This window comes from Mirounga angustirostris, unplaced genomic scaffold, assembly GCF_029215605.1.
Source record: "Mirounga angustirostris isolate CCGP_5_RB_7025 unplaced genomic scaffold, mMirAng1.0.hap1 SCAF_13, whole genome shotgun sequence".
NCBI classification, from domain to species: Eukaryota; Metazoa; Chordata; class Mammalia; order Carnivora; family Phocidae; genus Mirounga; species Mirounga angustirostris.
The window spans coordinates 9,668,774-9,689,477 of NW_026991721.1; positions in this window are offsets into that span (position 1 = coordinate 9,668,774).

Consider the following 20,704-nt stretch of genomic DNA (forward strand, 5'->3'; position numbering starts at 1 on the left):
GTGAGGCTACGTCCCGGGACACTGTGCAGCCAGAGGGGAAGCAGGGCGTCCTGAACGTCCCTTGGACACAATACTTCCTTTGTGTTCATCTCCCCGACTTCGCCTCCTCCTGTCTGCAGACAACTAGCAGGAGCAACGGGGCTGTCAGCAAGGATGAGGAAGAGGGGACTGTGCTCCTCAGGACCCACAGGCTGGTAGAGAAGGTAAAATGCTGCTGATTCTGGTGCAGCGAGATTCTGGTGCCTGGAGCCGCAGGGGCTCAGGGGAAGGAGGGTGAGAGCGGGTCGGAGGAGACGCCGTGGGGGTCGGCTTTCTGAGGAGGAATTTACTTCCTCCTGTAGAGTGCCAACTCCAGGACCCCAGGGATCATTCCAGACGACAAGTGTGCTGGTCTCTGGAGGGGATACAGAAATGATTGTCTCTGCCCAGAGGATGTGGCCTCCTCGCCCTGAGGACACAAGAGACCCACGAGGCAGAGGGTCAGGGGTAGGGGCAGCGGGGAGTAGGCGCAAACGCCTAGGAGGTTAGGATGACTACTACCATCAGAAAACCAAAAAACAAAAACAAAGCCAGAAAATCACAAGTGCTGGAGAAACTGAAACACTTGGTGGTGGGAATGCAAAATGGTGTCATTCCTGTGGAAGATCATAGAGCAGTTTCTCAAAAAGCTAAAAACAGAATACCTTATGACCCAGCAATTCCACTTCTGGGTTAATATCCAAAAGAACCGAAAGCAGGGTCTCAGAGATATACTTCATAGCCATGTTCATAGCAGCCTTATTCACGATGGCTAAAACATGGAAGCAACATGCGGGCCCACTGCCAGATGAGATAAACACAATGTAGTCTGTTCACGCAATGGAATATTACTCAGCCTTACAAAGGGAGGAAAACCTAACCCACACTATATTGTGGATGAACCTTGAGGACATTATGCTAAGTGAAAGAAGCTCGTCGCACCTGGGTGACTCAATCGGTTAGGCTTCTGTATTCGGGTCAGGTCATGATCTCAGGGTTCTGGGATCAAGTCCTGCATCGGGCTCCCTGCTCAGCGGGGAGCCTGCTTCTCCCTCTCCCTCTGTCCCTCCCTCTCCCTCCGTCCCTCCCTCCGCTTATTCTCTCTCTCTCTATCTCAAATAAATAAATAGAAATCTTTAAAAAAAAAAAAAGCACTAGTCACAGAAAGATAAATACTGTGTGGTTGCACTTATATGAGGCTACTAGAATAGTCAAGTTCATAGAGACAGAAAGTAGGAAGGGGGCTGCCAGGGGCTGGGGAGGAGGAGACTGGGGGGGTGGTGGCACTGTTTCATGGGGACAGAGTTTCAGTTTGGGAAGATGAAAATGTTCTGGTGACAGATGGTGCTGATGGTCGCACACAACAATTTGTATTTAATACCACGGAACTGTACAATTAAAAATGGTTACGACGATAAATGTTATGTCATGTGCATTTTACCATAATAAAAAAAATTGGAAAAGAAAAAAAAAATCCAATGAGAGATTGGGGGTCAGTAAACTTTTCCTGTAAAGGGCCAGATGGTAAATATTTTCAGCTTTGCAGATCACCCAATCTCTGTCACGGCTACAAAGCGCTCAACTCTGCCAATTTGGTGCAGAAGAAGCCACCATAGGTAATGAATACACAAAGGATCGTGGCTGGGTTCTGTTAAAACTTGACTTATAAAAAGAAGTGGAGAGCAGGTGTGGCCCGCAGACTGTCATTTGCTGACTCCTGATCTAGAAGTCCTCACCTGCATCTGACTTTCTGTTGAGGACTGATTGAAGGCTCTGGGTCCCTGAAGTTCCATATTTTTTTTTTTTTTAAGATTTTATTTATTTATTTGACAGAGAGAGACACAGCGAGAGAGGGAACACAAGCAGGGGGAGTGGGAGAGGGAGAAGCAGGTTCCCCGCAGAGCAGGGAGCCCGATGTGGGACTCGATCCCAGGACCCTGGGATCATGACCTGAGCTGAAGGCAGTCGCTTAACCAACTGAGCCACCCAGGCGCCCCTGAAGTTCCGTATTAACTTGTCACCTCTTATCAGGCAAAGTGCAAATGATTTCCCTTAGGCAGAAAAATCATTCCAGAGATCAAGGATTTTTGCCCTGGAGGGCAATACCAATACCCCACCAAAGATATTCTAACAATGCCTATGAAAATCTTGTTCTTCCAATTCTCCTGGGAGTCATCTTGACTGTCCTGCTGGTTCCCTCATGAATGAGTTAAATAAATCTCTGATGCATGTTTTTTCCTTAAACACAACACAAAACAAAAACTATAAGAGATCAGAAGAGGGGTGATTAATATTGCCGAGGCAATCAGGGAAGGCTTCTCGGCAGTGGCAGCATTTGAAAAGGGCCTGGAAGGCAGAGAAGGCTGGCTGGCTTGGGGGACTGGTATGGGCCAGCAGAAGCCTGGGGAGGTGGCACGGGCCGGACCGGGGAGCCGGCTGAGAAGCTTTTCCAGCGGGCATCGGCTCAGGAATCTCAGACCATCTCCCAGGGCCTCACGTGGCCCCCTGCCCAAGTCAGCCCGTATCGGGATCAGGATCCATGCTGCTCAGGAGAGGCTGTGGAAAGAGGTGGAACTTGGAGTAGGAGCCTGGTTCTGTGCTGCTAAAGACTGTGCAATCCTGATTTCATTGCTTGACCTCTAACCGTCAGTTTCTTCATCTACAAAGGTAATAATAACTGTGGATTTGGCAACCCCTCTGACTCAAGGTCCTGAAGCTTTCCTGTCTGGTTCCTCACAACTCTGATCACACGCATGCTCAGGGCCATCCCCTCCTCCCGTAGGCTGAGGCAGGTGCCACAGCCACGAGCTCTCCACCTGGGAAGGATTGGGGGAGGAGGGCAGTGAGACCCGGGCAGACGCCACGTCAGTGAGCATTCCCTCACTCTGACCGCAAACGATCGCTATCATATTTTATATTTATAGAGCCATATCTACTCTTTCTGGCGAACAACAATGATTAGGTGATTCTCAAAACTAACTCCGGGCGTACACAGGCCCATCAGAGCCCTGAACAAACTGTGGTTCCGGAGGGCAGTCGCTGGTAGGGCTGGGGCTTAGGCTGCATGGTCTGGCTGACAGCGGCGCTGTCTCCCCCTTCCTCCTGCTGCCATTGTATGAACCCCAGGGGCTGGGCTGCAGGCCCGGAGGCTGCCCCGGGGAGCTCTCAGACCGATGACAGTAAGTAGAATGGTCTCTGAGATCCGTTTCCAGGCAGGATCCCAAGACACTACCGTGTGTCTGGGTGTACAGAGTGCTCACAAGAGCTGACCGGCACCTGGGGGCCCTGAGCGGCCCTGACCAAGCCCGGCTGGCTGGGAGGTGCGGGGCGTGGAAGGCTAATTCCACCTGCTTCCTCGGGAGATTACTGCCTCCTTCGCTTCCAGACTCTGATTTGCTGGCCCTGGTGGTACCACAAGGTGAATGCCTCAGGAGCTCTGGTCCCGCTCGGACTGGGGCTGCTGATTTGTCCCCGGGCTTCCTGCCGATCGGGGCTAATTCCTGAAAACTCAAAGTCCTTCTGGAGGCAGGAACGGACGCTGGCCTGAGCCGAGTGACTGAGCAAGCCTGCCTGCAGCCCCCAGGATGTGAACTCGCTCCCCCAAATCACCCACCGAGCCGCGGGGCCGAGTCACAAGGAACAACAGATAAACAGCCTGGGAAGCCAGAGAAGCGCTGGCCTTGGAATGGGCCACCCAGCCTCGCTCCTGGCGGCGGGGATTGGGCAAGATAACCCCCCCTGCTGTCTTGGGGCTCTTTAGGTCAGCCTCTGGCCGCTGCCCCTTCCAGAGGGAGATGACCTTGTTGGGCACATGTCTCACCATTCCACGGTCTTCCTACAGCTCCTTCTGAGGCCTCAGCATCCACGGCCAGGGCAGGTCCCCACAAATCCTTCTGAACATTTCCTTAAGGAACAAACCCTGAGGGAGCAATTCCACGGCTAGGGAGATCCACCAGAGAAACGAGCACGTGTACCCACCAAAAAAACACCTACAAGGGGCGCCTGGCTGGCTCAGTCTGTTAAGCGTCTGCCTTTGGCCCAGCGTCCTGGGATCGAGTCCTGCATCGGGCTCCCTGCTCAGCGGGGAGTCTGCTTCACCCCCTGCACCTCCCACTCGTGTGCGCGTGCGCGCGCTCTCTCTCTCTCAGGTGTGTGTGCACCTGCGTGAGCGCAAACAAAAAAATCTAAACAAACAAACAACACATACAAGAGCAAGCAGGACAGCTTTATTCATAATAGCCCCAAACAGGAAACAGCAAATGTCAGTCCATTGTAGAAAGCGTCAACAAATTGTGACACAGTCCCCCAGTGGAATACTACTCAACAGTCAGATTAGCCACTGCCATGTGCAGCCACTTGGAGGAATTTAAGAGACACAATGATGATCAAAAGAAGGCAGGCATGTGAGAGTCCATTTAGATGGAATCCAAGAACAGCCAACATGAACAGACAGTCAGAGTAGTGGTTACCTCGGGGTGGGGGACTGCCCGCCAAGGGACCTAGGGAAATTCCAGGGTCTTAGAAATGTTCCTCGTCTGGGTGGTACTTGCATAGGAGTGTGTGTGTGTGTGTGTAAAAATCTTCAAATTGTATGCTTAAAATATGCACGTTTTACTGAATGTATGGTGTACCTCAATTAAAACAATTAAATGATAAAATGCATTCAAAATTTGTCCTTGAAAGTGTTCATTCTGGCTCTTTCCCCACCAATGAAAGCATCCCAGCCATTCTTGCTTTCTTTGTCAGCTGGGGTGCTGGGTTGGGCTGTTCCAGAAATGGCTCTTCAGGGGTTTTCTGCTCTGAAGCTCGTGATGCTCTCAGCGGCTGCCTCCATGACCAGCCCTCGGAAGCAACTGCTTCCATTTGCCTCCCGTCTGTCCCTTTAGCTTCTGTCTTCCTATATAAAGCGCCAAGGGGGAAACTAGCAGGACAATATGGGACCTGGGACGTGGGAAGGCTGCACGAAGGGGTGCAACTTTGAGCAGGGCCGTGGCAGAAAAAAACTCTGGGAGGATGTATGCTACCCGGGTAACTGCTTAACTCTGCAGAGAGAATGACACAGGGAACATTCACATTCTGCTCCACATATTTCTGTGATGGTTGAAGTTTTTAAATGCGCATGAATTACTTCTATATTTTAAAATAATGGTAGCACATATTCACCAAACTCGTATAGTTCAACCTTCTCGGTTTGAGCAGGAGTGAAGGTAGGAGCCAAGGTGACAGTGTTTTGCCCAAGATTACAGGACTACCCCGCGGCAGGCCAGGGCTGGTCATCAGGCCCTTTGATCACCAGTTGTCTTGCTCTTTGGAACTTGTTTTGTACAGGACCTGGCCTGGAATTACAGTTGAATGTTCTTGGTTGCTGATAATTTTGTTTGTTTTTCCTACTGAGATTTTCTTTCAGAATACATAATATATTAGCTCAGGGTGCCATAACAAAACACCAGAGACTGCGTGACTTAAACAGCAGAAATTCGTTTTCTCACAGTTCCGAAGACTGGAAGTCTGAGCTCAGGGTGCCAGCATGGTGGGATTCTGGTGAGGACTTTCTTCCTGGCTTGCACATGGGGCCGCCTTCTTGCTGTGTCTTCCATGGTAATTCCTGGGTGCAGAGAGAGGGGGTAGTTCAAGCTCTCTGACATCTCTTCTGATAAGGGCACTAATCCCGGGACACCTGGCTGGCTCAGTTGGTTAAGCATCTGCCTTCCGTTCAGGGCATGATCCCAGGGTCCTGGGATGGAGACCCACATCGGGCTCCCTGCTCAGTGGGGAGCCTGCTTCTCCCTCTGCCTGCTGCCTTCCCTGCTTGTACTCTCACTCTCTCTCTGGCAAATAAATCAAAAAAATCTTAAAAAAAAAAAAGAAAGAGGAGGGGCTCCTGCGTGGCTCAATTGTTAAAGCATCTGCCTTTGGCTCAGTCGTGATCCCAGGCTCCTGGGATCGAGCCCCACATTGGGCTCCCTGCTCAGCGGGGAGCCTGCTTTTCCCTCTCCCACTCCACCTGCTTGTGTTCCCTCTCGCTGTGTCTCTCTCTGTCAAATAAATAAATAAAATCTTAAAAAAATTAAAAAATAAAAAATAAATAAAAATTAAAATTAAAAAATAGAAGGGTACTAATCCCATCAGATCAGGTCCCCACCCTCATGACTTGATTACCTCCCAAAGACCTCATTACAAATACTGTAACATTGGGGTTAGGGTTTCAATATATGTCTTGGGGGGGTAAACACTAAACACATTTGATAACCCTTTTTGCCAATTTCCTGTGTCAGCTTCATTGAGGGAAAATTGACGTGCAATAATGTTCACTATTTTTAAGTGAACAGTTTTATGTTTTGACAAATATATAGTAATGTAACCACTGCCATAATCATATTATGAAACATTTCCACATCTTCCCAAAAAGTTTCCCTACCCGTTTTGCCGTCAAACCTCTCCTCCTACCCTCTGGCCTCTGGCAACAACTATGTGCTTTCTATCACTGTTTTTTTGTCTTTTGTAGAATTTCCTATCAACACAAACATACAGGATGTAGTTTTTTGTGTCTGCCTTCTCTCGTTTAGCGTAGACACACACACACACACACACACACACACACACTCCTATGCAAGTACCACCCAGACAAGGAACATTTCTTTCTTTCTTTTTTTTTTTATTTGAGAGAGAGAGAATGAGAGACAGAGAGCATGAGAGGGAGGAGGGTCAGAGGGAGAAGCAGACTCCCTGCTTTTTAATTTTAAGATTCACCCATATTGTTGCCCAGTAGCAGAGTTGGGTTCCTTTTCATTGCTGAGTAGTATTCCATTGTATGGCTACCACGCATTTAGTTCCTCCACTCACCAGGGGTGCTAGACATTTGGATTGTTTCCAGTTTGGGGCTCTTGTCAATAACACTGCTATAAACATTCTACACAAGTCTTTATATAGACAAATGCTTTCTTCTCCCTTGGGCAAATGCGCAGGAATGCAATTCCTGGGTCGTATAGTAAATCTCTGCTCAACTTGATAGGAACCTCCAAACTGTTTTCTGAAGTGGCTGGGCCATTTTGCATTCCCACCAGCCATGCATGAGAGTTCCAGTTCCTTTGCATCCTGCCAACACTTGATATTTTTAGTCTTCAATTTTAGTCATCTCTTTGTGGTTTTAATTTGCATTTTCCCAATGACTAATGATGCTATTTGTCACATATCTATAACCTTTAGTGAAGTGTCTTATGTGCCACCCACCGATATTATTTGGCGAAGTGTCTGTTGGAATATTTTGCCAACTTTTTGTTGGGTTTTTATCTTCCTGTAAGTGAGTTGTAAGAGTTCTTTACATATGATGTGTATGGATAGATGTCGCACAAACGTGTTCCCTCAGTCTGTGACTCCACATCTCATTTGATGATCCGTGTCATTTGAAGAGAAAGATTTTTTAAAGATTTATTTTTAAAGGTTTTTTTTTAAAGATTTATTTATTGGGATGCCTGGGTGGGTTAGTCGGTTAAGCCTCTGCCTTCAGCTAGAGTCATGATCCCAGAGTCCTGGGATCGAGCCCTGCGTCAGTTCCCTGCTCAGTGGGGAGTCTGCTTCTCCCTCCCCCTCTGCCCCTCCTCCCTCCTTGTGTTCTTTCTCTCAAATAAATAAAAATATATATATATATATATTTTAAAGATTTTTATTTATTTATTCATGAGAGACAGAGAGAGAGAGAGGCAGAGGGAGAAGCAGGCTCCCAAGGAGCAGAGAGCCCGATGCGGGACTCGATCCCAGGACCCTGGGATATGACCTGAGCCGAAGGCAGACGCTTAACCATCTGAGCCACCCAGGCGCCCCAATAAAATATATATTTTTAAAGATTTTATTTATTTATTTGACAGAGAGAGACACAGCGAGAGAGAGAACACAAGCAGGGGGAGTGGGAGAGGGAGAAGCAGGCTTCCCGCCGAGCAGGGAGCCCGATGCGGGGCTTAATCCCAGGACCCCGGGATTATGACCTGAGCCAAAGGCAGACACTTAATGACTGAGCCACCCAGGCGCCCCAATAAAATATTTTTTAAAAATAAGGACTTGGGGGCGCCTCACTAATAGAAGGTCTAGGGCCATTTTTTTCACACAGGTGGGCAAACCAAGGACTGTTGGTCATCAAGGCTGCTGGCTCCCCTTTCTTTCTTTCCTTCCAGAGGTGCTCTCCAGGGATTAGCCCAAGGCTTGGGAAGGGTTTTCACAGTCACCGATGACATCCATGTACTGCTTTCACTCTGAAATGCAAAAAGCCTTTCAGGAAGACTCATGACAGTGCCTTACTGAGATTTCTGGCTAATCAGCCATTTGTGGGCCATGGCTTCCTTGCCAGAAAATAGCAAGGAGGTTAATACTGAATTTTTACCAGATTTGAAGGAACTCTAATGAGAGGAGAACTCCCAAACTCACCATGAAAATGCTTTGACCCTGGATCCAGCCAAGCCTGCCACCCCTTCGGCCCCACTCCCCTGCCCCTAAGAAACCCATGCCTCTTCTCCCAGAGCCTCTGAAGTCCAGCAAATCATGTCTTCTGAATAAGTCACAGCTTCCTGACCCCTGGGACTTCCCCACACCCCGGAAATCCACTCTTCATCAGCATTACAGAAACAGGCTCCAGCTGAGCCCAACTCCTGCAACCTCTCTTCTTGATAAAGCTTGTTTCAGCAGGTCGGGTTCTGTCTAACCACTGGTTGGACACACAAGGCCAGACCTAGTCACTGCCAGGAGTTCCAGAGGCCCACAGCCATGCCCAGAAGGGTCTTGAAGAGTTCTGCAATCATTCTGGGATTCTGGAGCTGGTTAAGACTGAGTTGCTAGGCCTTCTCCAAAGTTGTTCACTTGCTAAGGGCCCCAGAGCTATTATCAGTTTCTCCAGCCAGGAATCCCAGAACGAGATTGTCCTCAAGCTTCAGAATCTGCTTCACAGACTACACCCCAGGGAAACGTGGAACCCACTGTGACCGGTAATATGAACGCCCACTGTCAGTGCCCTAAAGACATGGGAGGGAGTTTTCCCACACAGCAGGGGAGGGTGGGGAGCCCAGTGACTATTCCATAGCTGTGCCTCTTGGACAGGTTGTTGGGGGGGCACTACCTCTGAGGCTCTGCAGGCCACAGGAGAAGCTTGGCCCCCGTGCACTCTTTCCACTCATTCCCAGCCAGCCCGATGCTCCCGTGGAAGTGTCTAAGAGGCAGAGAACTCCAAAAGGGTAGTGGCGCTTGCTTATCCTAAAAGGGGGAGTGGGAGGGAGAGAAAGACTCTCAAGCAGGCTCCATGCTCAGAACAGAGCCTAATGCGGGGCTTGACCTCATGACCCTGAGATCATGACCTGAACCGAAATCTACAGTCAGATGCTTACCTGACTGAACCACCCAAGCTTCCCAGAGAAAAATATTCTTAATGCCAACCCTGGCACTTAGAAATCCTGTGCAAGATAGGGTTTCTCTCAGGGGCTTTGGGGTAAGGTGGGGGATGGGGAGTGGCTGCTCACTGGGTATGCAGTTTCCTTTTGGGGTGATGAAAACAGTTTGGAACTAGAGGTGATAGTTGCACAACCTTGGGAATGTACTAAGTGCCACTGCATTGAACACTTTAAAGTGGTTAATTTTAAATTATGTGAATTTTACCTCAATTTAAAAAAGAAATAAAGAAAATAAAAGGGCTTCACCTTGAATAGGCTGGGCATGGTGGGTCCTCCTTCCCTTCTTATCAAATCACTGATGCCCTCGCTAAAACAGCAGAAGATTTAGTCTTGTAGGACAGATAAATCCTCTGCTAATTTTCCTTAAAAATCTATCTCTAGAAGTTTCTGGTACATCAATCTGAAACGTTGGGCCCTAAGTCTTGGTGCTCCAGAGTATGTGGGGTGGCCCGGCCTCATATCACTGGCTCTACCATTGCTACAGAAAAAAGGAGAAAAAAAAAAAAAAACCCATAAGACTCCTCTGGAGAGGTTTGTTTTAAAATAGGATGTTTGGGGGCGCCTGGGTGGCTCAGTCGTTAAGTGTCTGCCTTCAGCTCAGGTCATGGTCCCAGGGTCCTGGGATCGAGCCCCGCATTGGGCTCCCCGCTCCGTGGGAAGCCTGCTTCTCCCTCTCCCATTCCCCCTGCTTGCGTTCCTGCTCTCGCTGTCTCTCTCTGTCAAATAAATAAATAAATAAATAAATAAATAAATAAATAAATAAATAAATAAAAAATAGGATGTTTGGGTAGGCTCAGGTGACGGAATTCCTTGGATTTTTGTCAGGGCAAATCAGAAAACCAGATTCCCTTGTGTCATTACAGAGGCAAAGGACCCCAAGTCAAAAGTCAGGTTATGGGTTTTGGTTCAGGGAATAATTCCAGGACAGAGCTGCAGAGGAGACCCCCTCAGAGAGGGATTACCTAAAATGCCATCTTCCATTGTTTTACTTAAGCAATATAATTCCAGGTTAAAAAAACTTTCATGTGCCATGGTATCTCATTCCTGGAAACCTACACCTTCTTGCTGAAATAGGAAAGTGAGCAGAGGATAATGGACAGCAAGAGCTATGTGCCGGGGGCCAGGCCAAGATCTCTGAATAGGAGAAAGGAAGCAATACCATGGTTTCTATCTTAAACTCATCTGGACTAAGTAAAAAGAAAGTCCATGTTAGGTAGGAGGACTGCACAGGGAACTGCAGGAGAATCTCCTCCAGTCTCTGGCTGAGTGTTGACCAGAACACACATGAGAGGAAACTACTTGTCCAGGGAAGGAACCACCATAAAGCTGTAAGCCAAATAATTCCTGAAGCACATACAGCACTGGGAATGGTTCCAGCAGGTGAAAGAGGAAACCTCACAATGCCCAAGGTGGCACCTTAGTGGTGGAAATTAATTAGCCCTAGATTAAAGGCTGCTATGGATCGGCCTCAACCGAGCTTAAAAGCAAGCCTCAAAAGGATCAAACTGATTCCAAGTAACTAACTGCATGGCAGAACAAAGCTCAGCACTATATAAGTACAACAAAATCCATCATCTGTCAGTGTAAATTTGACAATGTCTGGTAGCCAATCAGATATTACGAGGCATGCAAAAAAGCAGCAAATGTGGCCCATATCCTGGAGGAAAACAGATCCAGTATTGACAGAGATAATGGGATTAGCAGACAAGGATATGACAGAGCTCTCATAAATTCCATATGTTTAAGAAGCTAGAGGGGGACAGGAACAAAATGAGGACAGAAAAGAAAGATAAAAAAAAGACCCCTCTAGAGATGACAACTACAATATCTAAGTCAAAAACCACACTGGATCAGATAAACAGTCGATTGGACACTGCAGAAGAAAAGATCAGTGAACTTGAAGACATAGCCATAGAAATTGTCCAAAATGAGGAACAGAGAGAAAAAAGACTGACAAAACAGAGCAGAGCCCCTGTGACTTGTGGAAATAACCATTCTCAAATACATGTTATTGGAGTTGTGGAAAGAGAGACAGAAAAAGTAGCTGAAGGCATAATCAGGCCACTCTCCCAGTGAACACTGTGTGATAATTTTCCATGTATCTTAAAATAGTGCCCGCATTCCTTCTCTTGCCTTACAAGATTCTACCCACCTCCTCTGCTCACCTCTCCAATATTAGCTCCACCAACCTCTTTCACCCACTTCCCTCCAACCATGTAGGACTTAGCTCTACAAACTTCCTCCCAGCCTGGGCTTTTCCACATGCTGTGCCCTCTGCCTGGAGGGCTCTCCCCACTCCAACTGACTCCTACCCTTCCTTTTGAATCTTAGCTAAATATCACATCCTCAGAGAAACCCTCCCTGACCTCCCAACCGGCCACAGTCCCCTCAGCACCCTGAGCACCCACACCACTCCTTGGCAGCATTTTGCACACTTAAGATGAATCAGTTATGACTTTAATCTTTAATGTCTTCTTCATTAGAGTTTTGTTCAGCACTAGCCCAATGCTCAGGCTAGTGTCTGAGGCCCTCAGCTGGAAAGTGGCAGAGATGACACTTCAGTGCTTACATTCATCTTGCTCTCAAACTATCTCTTTTGTGACAAACAATTCTCTGGCTTGATTGCTGCCTCCTTGGCATAGAATAACGATCTCAACTTAGTCCATAGTTGCCCTCTAGTATCTACCAGCAACTACCCATTCTTTCCATGAGGAAAATAGGCCAGGAGAGCCTTTGGAGAGGGCCAGAGATACCCACTGGATGAGTCAGAACTCTCCAAAGAAACAGAACAGAATGGGTGTTTATATACATATATAGAAAGAGATTATTTAAAAGAATTGTCTCATGTGATAATGGAGGCTGGCACCTCCAAAATCTGCAGAGTGGGCAGGCTAGAGACCCACAGAAGAGCTAACGTTGCAGTTCAAGTCTGAAGGCCCTCTGTGGGCAGAATTCCCTTTTGCTTAAGGGAAGTCTGTCTTTTGTTTTATAAGACTTTCAACTGATTGGATGAGACCCACCCACATTATGGAGAGCAATGTGCCTCACTTCAAGTCCACTGATTTAAATGTTAATCTCACCCAAACACACCCTCACAGAAACATCCAGAATAGTGTTTAACCAAATATCTGGGCACCATGTCAAGCCAAATTGATACATAAAATTAACCATCTAAGAACCTCTCAAACACACCCTCTGTGAAGCACCCCCCCCCCATACCTACAAGTATGAATGAGTGTTGATCTTACTCATTTCTGTGTCCCCTGAGAGCAGATGTATGTGCTTAATAAGTGTTTCATTCCTTTATTTCCTCTTTCCCTGTTGTCCTTCTTCTTTCCCCTCTCTAAGAAGTCTGTCCCAGGACTGAGTGAATGACCAACTTCAGCTCTCTGTACAGGAATGGTTTATTTTTCTTTTCCATGCTCCTGGTCTTCTTCCTTGATTAACATTTTACATTTATTAATGAAGGCAGGGTTGATTATCCTAGTAGCCAATGGGCATTTCCTCTTCTCCCACAAAGCCTCTCTCCTGACTGGTCCATCTGTGTACCTTGGTAGGGCTTGTTTGCTTGGTTGCTTTGGGATGAATGGTTATGCTTTGGGTTATGGGAAACCTTAAATGGCAGAATGGAGGGGGCTCTCCTCTGGGGCTCCAGCACTCCACTTTGGCTGCAGTTCATTCAGTTTCTTAAACATCCTCCGGGATTTTTGGCTAAGGCTAAATGGCTGACCATCTACTGGCATCTACTGGCACAGGAGTAGGGGTGAAGGGAGAGGGTTTGGGAGGGTGAGCAGCTGGCTGATGGGCTTTCATTAATCTTTGATGTGGCCTTCCCATCTTGCTCCCACCCTCTTTCTGGAGGTTCCCCACTCTGGGGGATTTTGCTCAGCAGGTTGGCTGTATCCTCCAGTGCTTATTCTTGGCTCCATTTCATCCATCAAGACATTTCTAGCTACTTTATATCTTCCAGAAATTCACTGAAATCCCATCTGCTGAAAGCCCATCCTATTCTCCTCTTTTCTGAGTTTTCTGAGTTTAGCTTTCTGTTTATTTTTCTAATTTTAATGGAGTATCAGGATGGGGGTGAGGAGTGTGTGGAGACAGACATGTTTTCAGTTCACTATGCTGCAAGGGAAGTCCAGAGTAACCTCTCAAAAGGCAAACCTTCTTCTTTTTACAAGGTTTTAATCCATATCAAAGTTCAAATGTCCCAGGAGAGGTACTACTCACTGTTAGGAACATTTATGCCCTTGTGTATGTGAAGGCCCTGAGCACATCTTCTGACTGACAGAGCAATGGAGGTCTGTCTGGATGTCAACATTCACGAAGTATTGTCCATATAGAACTTGTTTACTCCACATGGAAATCTAATGACTGAGGTACTAAAAACCTCCATCTTAAATACAAGGCAATTGGGACTTGGAAAGGTAACCAACATTTGGAAATAGTCACTGTTTTCACTTTTTCAATAAATATTTATCAAGGGCTTTCTATGTGTCACTGCGCTGAGGACCAGGGATACAGGAATAAACAAGAGAAAGTCCCTGCCCTCCTAGACTAGGTGTAGGTAGAGGACAAAGACATGAAAATATAGTATATTGGGTTGGGAGTGTGTTACCTAGAAGAATAAAGGTGGAAAGGGGGAGGAGCTAGGAGTTGAAGTAGAGTACTCCTTTATAGCAGGTGGGAAGGCCTTCTGAAAAAGGTGACATTTGAGACCCGAAGAACAATGCAAGCCCCTTCTTAGATAAAGGATAACTTTAAAAAATGAGTTTTCTTCCAAGAGGGAATCAGCTTGGGGCACCTGGGTGGCTCAGTTGGTCAAGCGACTGTCTTGGGCTCAGGTCATGATCCTGGAGTTCTGGGATCAAGTCCCACATGGAGCTCCCTGCTCAGCAGGGAGTCTGCTTCTCCCTCTGACCCTCCCCTCTCTCATGCTCTCTCTCTCTCTCTCTCATTCTCTCTCAAATAAATAAATAAAATCTCTCTTAAAAAAAAAAAAGAGGGAATCAGCTCTAGTGAACTGGACGCTATGAAGGAAATCCTTGGACTAAAAAGTACTTTGATTATTCGGACACTGTGGGTATTCTGTGAGAAGATGAATTTCCAATCTTAGAGAACTATAACAGGATCCTTGATTAGCTCACAAATCAGCTCAGGCAAAAGTGGCATATAAAACTACAGTTCCATCTGTTCTGTCCTCTGCTGTAGGTTACAGATCCCTCCATTTGAGCTTCCTACTATTTGACATAGAGAACAACTCTCTTGTCAAACTGGTTTTTTTTTAATTAATTAATTAATTAATTAAAGTGATCTCTACACCCAACGTGGGGCTGAAACTCTTGACCCCGAGATCAAGAGTCGTGTGCTCTTCTGACTGAGCCAACCCGGTGCCCCTCTTGTCAGATTGTTTAACTACAATCTGGCTTTACCACCTAAAATATAAAGTTTTGTTCTGATAGACAACAAGGTTTGTAAAACAGGTTTTAAATATTTGTAAAAAGCCATAGATTAGTGTACTACCATTTATGTAAAAAATAGTAAAAAGTATACACACGCACACACACACACACACACAACACACATCCATTCACTTATATTTACAAACTTACTATGGTACACTGCAAAAAATACCACTAACCCTTCTCATACCTGAACGTACCTGTTGCAATGTGACTTTACAGCTCTTTCCTCCAAGATGTGGAGTCTACTTTTTCAGACCCCTTAAACCCAGTCTTGGACATTTTCTTTGATTTAATCTGCTTTGGTCAAAGTTTCATCAGCCTTTAGCAAATAAGATGGAAGCAGAGGCAGCCTTGGAACACACCCTCTTTCACTGCTGGGAGCTCTTCTGTCATCACATTAGTGCCTGCTTGATGGGAAGTATGTGGCTGTCATGCCAGCTAACAATGAGCCAGCTTCCAGATACGTGAAGATGCCCTCATCCGAACAGCCTGCCAACTGCCAGGCATGTGACCAGGGCCATTCTAGACCATCCACCCCACTGAGCAAGCCTGGATGAGAGCTCCCCTGTTGGCCCATAGAATCTTTTCTTTCTTTTTTTTTTTTAAATTTTATTTAAATTCAAGTTAGTTAACATATAGTGCATTATTAAATTCAGGGGTAGAATTTAGTGATTCATCAGTTGCATATAACATCCAGTGTTCCTTATATCAAGTGGCCTCCTTAATAATGCCCATCACCCAGTTACCCCAACTCCCCACCCACCTCCCCTCCAGCAACCCTCAGTCTGTTCCTTAGAGTTAAGAGTATCTTATGCTTTGCCTCCCTTTCTGTTTTTATCTTATTTTATTTTTCCTTCCCTTCCCCTATGTTCATCTGTTTTGTTTCTTAAATTCCACATATGAGTAAAATAATATGGTATTTGTCTTTCTCTAACTGACTTAAAATTTCACTTATCATAATATACTCTAATTCCATCCACATCATTGCAAATGGCAAGATTTCATTCTTTTTGATGGCTGAGTAATATTTCATTATATATATACATATATCTCACATCTTTTTTATGGATATCTGGGCTCTTTCCATAGTTTGGCTATTATGGACATTGCTGCTATAAACATTGGGGTGCATGTGCTCCTTCAAATCACTATTTTTATATCCTTTGGATAAATACCTCGTAGTGCAATTGCTGGGTGGTAGGGTAGCTCTATTTTCAAGATTTTATTTATTTATTGGAGAGAGAGCACAAGTCAGGGGAGGGGCAGAGGGAGAGGGAGAAACAGGCTCCCCTCTGAACAGGGAGCCCGATGCGGGCCTCGATCCCAGGACCCTAGGATCATGACCTGAGCTGAAGGCACTGAGGCACCCAGGCACCTATATTTTTAGATTTTTCAGGACCCTCCCTGTTTTCCAGGGTGGCAGCAACAGTTTGTATTCCCACCAACAGTGTAAGAGCGTTCCCCTTTCTCCACACCCTCTCCAACATCTGTCATTTCCTGACTTGTTAATTTTAGCCATTCTGACTAGTGTGAGGTGGTATCTCATTGTGGTTTTGATTTGTATTTCCCTGATGCCGAGTGATGTTGAGCATTTTCTCATGTGTCTGTTGGCCATTTGTATGTCTTCTTTGGAGAAATGTCTGTTCATGTCTTCTGCCCATTTCTTGATTGGATTATTTGTTCTTTGGGTGTTGAGTTTGATAAGTTCTTTATAGATTTAGGATACTAGCCCTTTATCTGATATGTCATTTGCAAATATCTTCTCCCATTCTGTAGGTTGCCTTTTAGTTTTGTTGACTATTTACTTTGCTGTGCAGAAGCTTTTTATCTTGATGAAGTCCCAATAGTTTATTTTTATTTTCATTTCCCTTGCTTCTGGAGACATGTCTAGTAAGAAGATGCTGTGGCCAAGGTCAAAGAGGTTGCTGCCTGTGTTCTCCTCCAGGATTTTGATGGACTCTTGTCTCACATTTAGGTCTTTTATCCATTTTGAGTTTATCTTTGTGTGTGGTGTAAGAAGATAGTCTAGTTTCATTCTTCTGCAGGTGGCTGTCCAATATTCCCAGCACCGTTTATTAAAGAGACTGTCTTTTTTTCCATTGGATATTCTTTCCTGCTTTGTTGAAGATTAATTGACCATAGAGTTGAGGGTCCATTTCTGGGTTCTCTATTCTATTCCATTGATCTATGTGTCTGTTTTTGTGCCAGTTTTGTGCCAGTGTCTTGATGATTACAGCTTTGTAATTGAGCTTAATGTCCAGAATTGTGAAGCCACCAGCTTTGGTTTTCTTTTTCAACATTACTTTGGCTATTCGGATTCTTCTCTGGTTCCATACAAATTTTAGAATTGTTTGTTCCAGCTCTGTGAAAAATGCTGGTGTTATTTTGATAGGGATTGCATTGAATGTGTAGATTACTTTGGATAGTATAGACATTTTAACAGTATTTGTCCTTCCAAAGAGCATGGAATGTTTTTCCATTTCTTTGTGTCTTTCTCAATTTCTTTCATAAGTGTTCTATAGTTTTCTAAGTACAGATCTCTTACCTCTTTGGTTATATTTATTCCTAGATATCTTATGGTTTTTGGTGCAATTGTAAATGGGATCAATTCCTTGATTTCTCTTTCAGCTGTTTCATTATTGATGCATAGAAATGCAACAGACTTCTGTGCATTAATTTTATATCCTGTGACTTTATTGAATTCCTGTAATAGTTCTAGCAATTTTTTGGTGGAGTCTTTTGGGTTTTCTATATAGAATATCATGTTGTCTGAGAAGAATGAAAGTTTGACTTCTTCCTTGCCAATTTGGATGCATTTTACTTCTTTTTGTTGTCTGGTTGCTGAAGCTAGGACTTCCAGTACTATGTTGAACAACAGTGGTAAGAGTAGAGAATCCTGTTGTGTTCCTGACCTTAGGGGAAAAGCTCTCGGTTTTTCCCCAATGAGGATGATATTTGCTGTGGGTCTTTCATATATGGCCGTTATGATGTTGAGGTATGTTCCTTCTAGCCCTACTTCTTGAGGGTTTTTATAAAGAAAGGATACTGTATTTGCCTTATCTGCATCTGTTGACAGGATCATGATTCTTATCCTTTCTTTTATTAATGTGGTGTTTGATAATGATAGATTTGTGGATTTTGAACCACCCCTACATTCCAGGAATGAATCTCACCTGATTGTGGTGAATAATCCTTTTAATGTACTGTTGGATCCAATTAGCTAGTATCTTGGTGAGAATTTTTGCAACCATGTTCATCAGGAATATTGGTCTGTAATTCTCCCTTTTGGTGGGGTCTTTGTCTGGTTTGGGGATCAAAGTAATCCTGGCCTCATAAAAAGAGTTTGGAAGTTTTCCTTCCATTTCTATTTTTTTGAACAGTTTCAGAAGAATAGGTATTAATTCTTTTTTAAATGTTTGGTAGAATTCCCCTGGGAACCCCTCAGGCCCTGGACTCCTGTTTGTTGGGAGATTTTTGATTACTGATTCAATTTCTTTGCTGGTTATGCGACTGTTCAGATTTTCTATTTTTTCCTGTTTCAGTTTTGGTCATTTATATTAGTTTCTAGGAATGCATCCATTTCTTCCAGATTGCCTAATTTGTTGGCATGTAATTGTTCATAATATTCTCTTATAATTGTTTGTATTTCTGCAGTGTTGGTTTTGATCTCTCCTCTTTCATTCATGATTTTATTTATTTGGGTCCTTTCTCTTTTCTTTTTATAAGGCTGGCAAGGCATTTATCAATTTTGTTAATTCTTTCAAAGAACCAGCTCCTGGTTTCATTGATCTGTTCTGGTTTTTTGAAATTTCCGTATCATTGATTTCTGCTCTAATATTCATTATTTCCCTTCTCCTGCTTTATTCCTTTAGGCTTTATTCTTTTCCCAGCTCCTTTAGGTGTAAGGTTAGGTTGTGTATTTAAGACTTTTCTTGTTTCTTGAGAAAGGCTTATATTGCTATATACTTCCTTCTTAGGACAGCCTTTGCTGCATCTCAAAGGTTTTGGACTGTCATGTTTTCATTTTCATTTGCCTCCATGTCTTTTTTAGTTCTTTAATTTCCTGGTTGATCCATTCATTCTTTACTAGGATATTCTTTAATCTCTATGTATTTGTGGTCTTTCCAAAATTTTTCCTGTAGTTGACTTCTAGTTTCATAACATTGTGGTCTGAAAACATGCATGGTATGATCTCAATCTTTCTGTACCAGTTGAGGCCTGATTTGTGACCCAGGATGTGATCTATTCTGGAGAATGTTCCATGTGCACTCCAAAAGAATGTGTATTCTACTGCTTTAGGATAAAGTGCTCTGAATAGGGCGCCTGGGTGGCTCAAGTTGGTTAAGCGACTGCCTTTGGCTTAGGTCATGATCCCAGGGTCCTGGGATTGAGCCCCGCATGAGGCTCCCTGCTCCTCGGGAAGCCTGCTTCTCCCCCTCCCTGCTGCTCCCCCTGCTTGTGCTCTCTCTCTCTCTGTCAAATAAAAAAATAAAATCTTTAAAAGAAAAATGCTCTGAATATATCTGTTAAGTCTATCTGGTCCAGTGAGTCATTTAAAACCCTTGTTTCCTTGTTGATCTTCTGCTTAGATGATCTGTCCATTGCTGTGAATGGGGTGTTAAAGTCCCCTACAATCATTGTATTATTATCAATGAGTTTCTTTAAGTTCATTATTGACTGATTTATATATTTGGTTGCTCCCAAGTTAGGGTCATAAATATTTACATTTGTAAGATCTTCTTGCTCAATAGACCGCTTTATTATGATATAATATCTTTCTTCATCTCTTATTCCAGTCTTTGGTTTAAAATCTAGTTTGTCTGATATAAGTATGGCTACTTCAGCTTTCTTTTGATGTCCATTAGTGTGATAAATGGTTCTCCATCCCATTACTTTCAATCTGGAAGTGTCTTTGGGTAAAAAATGAGTATCTTGTAAGCAGCATACCGATGAGTCTTGTTTTTTATCCATTCTGATACCATATGTCTTTTGATTGGAGCATTTAGTCCATTTACATTCAGAGTAATTATTGACAGATATGAGTTTAGTGCCATTGTGCTACCTATAAAGTCACTGTGCCTGTAGATTGTCTCTGTTTCTTTCTAGTCTCTGTTACTTTTGGTTTCTCTTTCCTATTCAAAGGGTCTCCTTTAATATTTCTTACAGAGCTGGTTTAGTGTTTATGAACTCCTTTAGTTTTTGTTTATCTTGGAAATTCTATCTCTCCTTCTATTCTGAATGATACCCTTGCTGGATAAAGTATTCTTGGCTGCATATTTTTCCCAATTAGCACATTGGATATATCATGCCAGTCCTTTTTGGCCTGCCAGGTCTCTGTGGACAGGTATGCTGCCAGCCTTATATGTCTACCCTTGTAAAGGACTTTTTTTCCAGAGCTGCTTTCAGGATTCTCTCTTTATCACTGTATTTTGCAAATTTCACTATATGTCCTGGTGTCGACCTGTTTTTGTTGATTTTGAGGGAGTTCTCTGTGCCTCTTAAACTGGAATGCCTGTTTCCTTCCCCAGGTTAGGAAAGTTCTCAGCTATAATTTGTTCAAGTAAACCTTCTGCCCCATTTCCCCCACTCTTCTTCTTTTTTAAAGATTTTATTTATTTATTTGACAGAGGGAGAAACAGCAAGAGAGGGAACACAAGAAGGGGGAGTGGGAGAAGGAGAAGGAGGCTTCCCACAGAGGAGGGAGTCCAATGCGGGGCTCGATCCCAGGACCCTGGGATCAGGACCTGAGCTGAAGGCAGACGATTAACGACTGAGCCACCCAGATGCATG